The sequence below is a fragment of the Eptesicus fuscus genome, chromosome 2 (genome assembly GCF_027574615.1).
Source record: "Eptesicus fuscus isolate TK198812 chromosome 2, DD_ASM_mEF_20220401, whole genome shotgun sequence".
Taxonomy (NCBI): Eukaryota; Metazoa; Chordata; class Mammalia; order Chiroptera; family Vespertilionidae; genus Eptesicus; species Eptesicus fuscus.
The window spans coordinates 89491401-89499792 of record NC_072474.1 but is presented as its reverse complement, the minus strand read 5'-3'; positions in this window follow the sequence as shown (position 1 = coordinate 89499792).

Sequence of the window (8392 nt, the reverse complement as noted above, 5' to 3'; positions counted from 1 at the left end):
AAAGAATATCCAGTGTTTACATTTTGATAACATTGGATGATTGGCTGAATTTTTTACCATTTGCCTTCAAATATATTTCATTCAACCACGTCTTGTCTCTACCAGCAGTGTCCTTTGTGCTTCCCTTTCCACAGCACTCACTGTTCTAATCCTTTGCATAATATCTGCACCTGCCACTAACCTGTAAGTTCTAGAAGTTCAAACTGTTTTTTGCATCAATTCCCTCTAGTGCCACTATTTACCTAGCTCATCTCATTAAGTGAATGACTGAAGAGATGTGTAAAAAATATATCCCAACTGTGCTTAAACATAAAATGATAGAGCATAAAGGCTGTGGAATTTTAATACCTTATATAAAATCAAGGCAATTTGAATACATCTTCCATTTTATTTATTTAACAAGTAAATAGCACTTATTATGTGTCAGGCACAATTCTAAGTAAAATTTAGTACTTGCTTATATGCTTTTTGAGGAAAGCATTATTATTAACCCCCAAGACCTGGGGAAATTGAAGAAAGTAGAAGTTTGCCCAAGGTAGCTCAGGGGGAAGGGCTGAGCCAGGATTCAGATCCAGGTGGTCTGGGCTCACAAACCAGGTTCTTAACCACTGCAAAGGGCCAGCTTCCTAGTGATAAACAGAGAGACACACATAAAAATAGTTCCATTAATCTACACTTTATGAGTTTATGGTAAACAATTATGATTTATGGCACACTTTATGAAACTATTATAAGCAAATATACCCATGAGACTCCTTATGAGAATCCAATAACAATAATAACCACTTATCAGATTCAGAAAATTCATTTTGGTTTTCAAAAAGTGGCATGAACAAAAAAAAGTAAAATATATATATATATTCAGTTGGAGAACTTATGTGCCAGAGTTTTATCTTTATAGTCTGTTTTCTCTCCATATCACATTCTACTCCTCCCTACTTATTTAGATTCTCTCACTGATGGGAATGGAGGAGGGAGGACTCTTGCTGGGGGTTCTAACAACAGTACTGTAAAGCAGCAATTATAGTCTGAAGTTTTTGGAAGTGGTTTGTCCTAGGGAAAAATCCTAAAGTATTAATACGGAACGAAAATATTCTCTTTTCTAATGCATTGGCCCAGAAGGACAAATTTAGGTACCTTTCAGGTGCTTCTGATTACACAACAGTGTCTATTGCTGTCTTTAAGTAGTGTGACAAATCATTCAGCACTTAAAAATAAAGCTGAGAAAAGTTCCCCGATTTGTTAGAGCATGAAGGCGGTAGAAGCTGTGGAGCCTGTTACACATATAAGATGTCATTATTCCCAGATCACTTAACTCAGTACTTAAAAGATTAACCTGGATATAAAACTAACCTGTGTTCTGCTTTTGATAGTAGATCTCAATTGTATCTCTTATGCTCACCTCCATAAGAACTGAGAAAGTACCAGCAATGTATCCTCCCAGGCACAGAGATGAGGACATTCCCACAAGCCTCCTTCACCAGCCATGCCTTGCGGGAAGCCATCTACTGCCGATACTATCATGAGAGTGCACCAAGGAATGCGGAAAGTCGATGGACCTTGGGGGTTAGCAGGACTAATGCCAAGCACCGTTGTTCTGTTGAGATAGCGGTGGGTTGAAGCAATTTCCTGACCTAATAGCTTCAAAGTAAATGTTTACTGAATCTTACTGATCTTTACTGATCTTTATTGACCTTAGAGATGGTCTGTCTGCTACCTGTTTGCCATGCTTTACTGAGGGCAAGATGTGTATCTAAAATTGAATAAAAAGCAGATAAGGCCAGGTTTCAGTGTGCCTCTCCAAGAGAGAGGTCTCCACCTGGCCCCCCATCCCCCATGCCTTCTAAATTCATATTTCTTGTCTAGTGTTTTCATTTGTGCATCAGCCCCTTCTTCAGATCCTGAACCCCGCCACAAAAGGTTGCGGCAATGTCTGTTATATATATATATATATATATATATATATATATATATATACACACACACACACACACACACATACACACATATATGTATATATATATATATATATATATATATATATATATAAAATGTTATAACAGATGTTATAATAGATATAATGTCTATTTATATGATATATATAATGTTATAACAGACATTGCCGCAACCTTTTGTGGTGGGGGTTCAGGATCTGAAGATTATATATATATATATACTATATATATATATATGTATATATAAATTTAGAAGATCGGGCTGAGGGACACCCACTCCCAGTGCACAAAATTTGTGCATGGGAGGGGGTGTCCCTCAGCCCAGCCTGCACTGTCTTCTAAACGGGCAGTTGGGCATCCCTCTCACAATCCAGGATTGCTGGCTCCCAACTGCTCGCCTTGCTGCCTGCCAGATTGCCCCTAACTGCTTCTGCCTGCCAGCCTGATCACCCCCTAACCACTTCCCTGCCAGACTGATTGATGCCTTACTGCTCCCCTGCTGGCCCAATTGCCCCTAACTGTCCTCCCGTGCTGGCCTGGTCACCCCTAACTGTCCTCACCTGCCAACCTGGTCACCCCTAACTGCCCTCCCCTGCTGGCCTGGTCCCCCACAACTGCCCTCCCATGCAGGCCTGGGTACCCCCCAACTGCCCTCCCCTGCTGTCCCAGTCATTCCTAACTGCCCTCCCCTGCTGGCCTGATTGCCCCCAACTGCCCTCCCCTGCTGGCCTGGTCCCCCACAACTGCCCTCCCATGCAGGCCTGGGTACCCCCCAACTGCCCTCCCCTGCTGTCCCAGTCATTCCTAACTGCCCTCCCCTGCTAGCCTGATTGCCCCCAACTGCCCTCCCCTGCTGGCCTGATCACCCACAACTGCCCTCCCCTGCTGGCCTGATCACCCACAACTGCCCTCCCCTGCTGGCCTGATTGCCCACAACTGCCCTCCCCTGCTGGCCATCTTGTGGCAGCCATCTTGTGTCCACAGGGGGCAACCATCTTTGACCACATGGGGGCGGCCAACTTGTGATGGAGTGATGGTCAATTTTCATATTACTCTTTTATTAGATAGGATTATAACATTAATCACAATACATGGTAGTGTTTTCTTTGCTTATCCCTATTCATTAGGCTGTCAGGTCCTTGAGAACACAGATTATGGCACATGTTCTAAGGAACTAGAATGCCACATGGTACACAGTAACCATTGGACAAATGCAGGTTGACTAAGCAGAGGCTCATGCTGTTTATTTCCTGTCAGTTTTCTACTGTCTGTTGTAACACATTGCCACTACTTAAGTGATTTAGAACAACGCGAACTTATTATCTGAACTTTCTACAGGTTAGAAGTCAGACATGTCTCTCACAGGCTAACATCTAGGGATCAACAGAGCAGCATTCCTTCTGGAGGCTCTCAGGGAGGACCCATGTCTGCTTTCTCTGGCTTCCAGAGGCTACCCACATTCCAGGGCTCACGACCCTTCTGTCTGCAAAGTCAGATGCGTAGCACTTTTGGGTAGTGTTTTATAATCATGTCCCTCTGGTTTCTCCTTCTGCTAACTGTCCCACTTTTAAGTACCCTTAAAATTACTTCGGGCCCACCTCAATATCCAGGACAATCTTCCTAATTTAAGGTCAGCACCTTTAACTTCATCTGCAACCTTAATTTAACTTGGCCATGTAACATATATTCACATATTCCAGGGATTCAGACATGGGCATCTGTTGAGAGTGGGAGTATTATTCTGCCCACCATGCTTCCTATATTCTGTTCCAGAGTCAGACACATACTTGAAAGTAAAAACGGAATGGAAGGTGTGGAATTCTTGCCCATCCAAAGACCTTTCCAACATCCAGGCTTCATTCTGTCTTGTAGACTCTGAACAGCTGAAACTGTACTAGTATATCCCAAGTTCATTTTCAACTATTTTTCAAGATGTGGTTTAGGTCTGAGAATAAGATGCACTGCAGTGAGACTTGAATTTCAAAACAGGGAAAGGAGAAGGGACAAGACACTGACTTTTGTGGTACATGGTGTGGCAGAGGAAGTCACGGGTGCCTGCATTCACCGCTTCAATGACTCCACCACTTCCGGCCGTCAGGATGGTGTTTAGCCAATTATAGCAGAAGCCAAGTGACACTATGTTTACCTGTTTTCTGATTTGCTAATTATAGTTTTCCAGGACAGGGGCGGGGTGCTTTTGAGGACATGGTGGTTTCCTGGGAAGAGCCTCTTGCATTTGCAGACCATTTGTAAGCAATGGGATGTATTGGGTTACAGTACTTCATCAATTCTAATTCATTTTCCCACTTTTAACTGGCAGTAGTTTATCTTTCTTAGTAGTACATGATATAATGATGTGTCTTGTAACCAATGCCAGATATGTGAAGTATTATACATTTCTTTTGGGGAGAAGCATCTAGCATGCTTTCTGCAACTCAATCCTATCTGATAGGAGTAGACATTGTTTCAGTCTTAGATCAACATCTTATCTATACTAATAAAAGAGTAATATGCTAATTAGACCAGACATCCCTCTGGACAAAGCCAGGGTGGTGGGGCTGAGGCAGAGGCAGTTAGGGGAGATCAGGCTGGCAGGGGAGATCAGTTAGGGGATATCCAGCTGGCAGAGGAGAGCATTTAGGGTGATCAGGCAGGCAGGCAGAGTGGTTAGGGGTGATCAGGCAGGCAGGCAGGTGAGCGGTTAGGAGCCAGCGGTCCCGGATTGCGAGAGGGATGTCCGAGTGGTCCCGGATTGGAGAGGGTGCAGGCCGGGCTGAGGGACCCCTCCCCATGCATGAATTTCATGCACCGGACCTCTAGTGATATAATAAAAATGAGTATCAGAGCTTTAAAATTCCACTCTAAGACATATACAAATGTACAATTTGTTGTTTTCTCTTCATCTCTGTTTTCTGACCACCAATGACAAAAGTGGACTTGTGTTCAGAAAAAACAATATAGCTTCAGATACATATATTGCTACATAAGATGTATAGGATGTCTTTAGTAATGCAGATTTATCATAATTTCCTTATGGGCATTAAATTTATCAACCTGTAATCCCTGAAAAAAATATGAATATTCAACTTTCTCAAATTGATATTATTATAAGCTATAATTTATTACATGCCAGAGATTTTGTTTGGTTCCCCAAATCTCATTGACTTTTCTTTACTCCATATTGTGTATGAAACATCAAGATGATTTTAAGGAAGCAGGCATAATGTTGGAAAAAATAAATTTATCTTTGGCCTCAACTTTCAAAGTTAATTTATTTATACAACCTGTAAATCAAAGTATTCAGAATATGAAATATTGTGACATAAGAGGCTCATTATGAAGCATTCGACCTTGTGTAACAAAAGAGGTACAATTATAATTTCACTCCTGTGCTCTTAAAAGTCAAACATGAAAACCAACTTGACATGCCAGTTAGCTGATGTTTAATACTTTACATGCCAGGCCTTAAAGAATCCCTTTTTGATAGAATGTTTCTAAAATTCATTTTATGCCTCTTTGCTTCTTATTTTAAACTGTATCAAATGTTTTCTTATGACACAGCTTATGCTATGATTTAAAAAAAAAATCCTCACGTGAGGATGTTTATTGATTTTAGAGGGAGGGGGGAAGGGAGAAGGAGAGAGAGAGAGAGAGAGAGAGAGAGAGAGAGAGAGAGAGAGAGAGATTGGTTGCTTCTTACAAGTACCTTAATCGAGATGAACCTGAAACCTAGGCATGTGCCCTGACTGTGAATTGAACCTGTGACCTTCCTGTGTACAGGAGGATACTCCAACCAACTGAGCCACACCGGGCAGGACTGCTAGGACTTTCAAGCATCATGGTCAAGTGCAGATCTAGGAGGGATGGGATGTATTATCGATGGAAATCACTAATCATGTTGGCTCTGAAGGTTTTCTTGGGAAAAGGTTCTAGTCCTAGAATACTTGTTTACCTCTCTCTTTGCTAATGAAGGTTGAGTTTAAAATTTGCGGCTTCATGTCTTTCAAAACAGAGCTCAAAAGCTTCATTTCTATAAAAGGAATTTGTGCAGGAAAGGGTGAAGCAGAAAATGACCATTAAGTAAAAAAAAATTATCTTATTCTTACTTATCATCAGTGTCCTTTGACTTACCTGCACAAGTTCCAATGCTATTATTTCTGTATCACTAATACAATGAATCAAGTGCATTTGTTTTTCTGTCTTATCGCCTTTTTTTAGGCAGAATGTTTTTCAATATTTCAAACATTTATCACAGTGAATTTCTGGGAGACTCAGCAAAGTGTACACATTCTTTTACTTTATTGGATAACTTTTGTTTACTTGATACCAGAACTGCAATTTTTGCTAAGTTTTACTGCTAAGAGCAACACAAGCACAAGTAAATTTATAATTGCATCTGTATTGTAGGAACAATATTAAAAGTTCTCTAATGGATCTTTTATGTGATAGCATTTCACATTTAGAGACTGAATATCATAGTTCATAGTTCATATGTGAGATAATACTGAACATTCAGGTGGATAATAAAAAGTGTTTTTCCAAGCTATGTCTGCTTCCTTAAAAATTTCTCAGTGTTTCATATGCAACAAAAACCTTTGATTTTTACCAAATGTCAGGCATTGTGTTAAATCTGAAAAAAGAAAGATTTAATTCTTTGGATACATCCCAAGAATGGTAAGAAATGACCAAAGAATATGCACATTTTAAGAATTTTTCTCTATATAGTCTTAAAATGTCCATAATATTTTAATGTTACTCTGCTTTTTAGGAGAGGAAGATTATACTCCATAAAAATGGATGCTTCTTGACATATGCCTATTTTTGTTTCATTGTTTGAGTTAGCACTGTTGTTTAGCCGATAGCACTCACTTGCTTTATTGCTCATTTTGTCTTTGTACTGTTGTCCACTTACACTGCAGACTGTGAGTAAACTTCCTCTTTCTAATGCCCCAGGATATTGACTTTATTGACTGGTATAATTTTGAGACACACAATAATACCTTCAATTGCTACAAGTACTGGGCCTGTGGCTATAACTCTCCCTTCTTATTGCAGATGGCTCTTGGGAGCTAGTTAGAAGAATACGTTCAAGCAACCCTAACTGATTCATGTGGTGACATAATACAACAGAAAGTATCCAATATTGGTTGTAGACAGCAAATAAGGTTAATGCATTCCCAGAACTGACACTTTTTTTTTTAAAGTGAACTCATCAATATATCAGATGATTTTATGCAAGTTTTTTTCTTTTGTCTTTTGCCTTATAATTTTGGTAAAGCACCATCTGAGGTTTCCATTGATTTTAGTACTGGTTTTGATGAAGGAATTAAATGAAATAGGTCTGGATTGAGTCCATCAATAAATTTGAGTGCTCAAGAGTTGTAGAGAATCCATAGGTGCCAGGCATTGTGGGGATAGTGAATTAAAATGGAAGAACATTAAAGAAAAACTGAAGACCCTAAGACTGGGAATGTTGATATGTAACACAGTGATTGACCATCATGTGTATTTTTATTATACTTTATTTGCTGAATTATTGAGTAATTTATCAGGAAATATCAACACATCACATTTTTATTAAAATGATATTATTTCCAAAGAGGTTTCTCTTATAGGCATATTACAGGAAGGTGTCCTATTTCTAACAATTTAAGTTTTCCAAGTTTCTGGAATCCCCCCAGCCAGCACTGAATTCACAATGGTGTAATGGGGGCAGGACACTAAAATATTCAATTGTAAATGGGAAGATGCAAGACACCCAGATGCCACTGGGCCACAGCCATCCCGGACTCTTGTAGAGCAGTCATTATCTGTGGGAGGAATTCTCTTTCCCATGGTGCATTGTGTGCCCTTACTGTCTCCTGGGGTATACTCCTGTGCTCCTCATCCTCCATGACTCCTCTTAAGTGAGTGCTGGAGATTATTCCCTTCTTTGTGAATTTCAGCTTAAAAGTAACTTTAGTGTTCATGTAAACTTGGTGCCCCAAAGATTATTTCAATGCAGATGAGTTTCAACTTTGTTTTGGCTCCTGGTGTTTTTGTTAACAAAAATTTCAAAAACGTAATAAAATTCTTATTATTGTCATTATTACTAGTTTCAAGTCTACTCTAACTATTAATTACATTTAAAGTTATTTCCTAGGCATAATTCTCAAATTTGACATATGATATCAAATGTTTCATTGAATATATACATACAGGAAGGATGGAGTGATGTCAGCAAGGTGGCCACCTAAGCTGTCCCTTTGTTAACAATATTCCATGGTATATTTGAAAGTTGCTAATAGAGCACATCTTAAATATTATCACCTCCAGGGCTGGAGACTAGGGAAACTGAGACAGGAAAGTTAAAACAAGGCCAAAAAGTGTGGGCAACTTGCAGCTACCTTGTAACTAACAAAACATTATCTTCCCCAAGCAAGGACACAGATAAATGG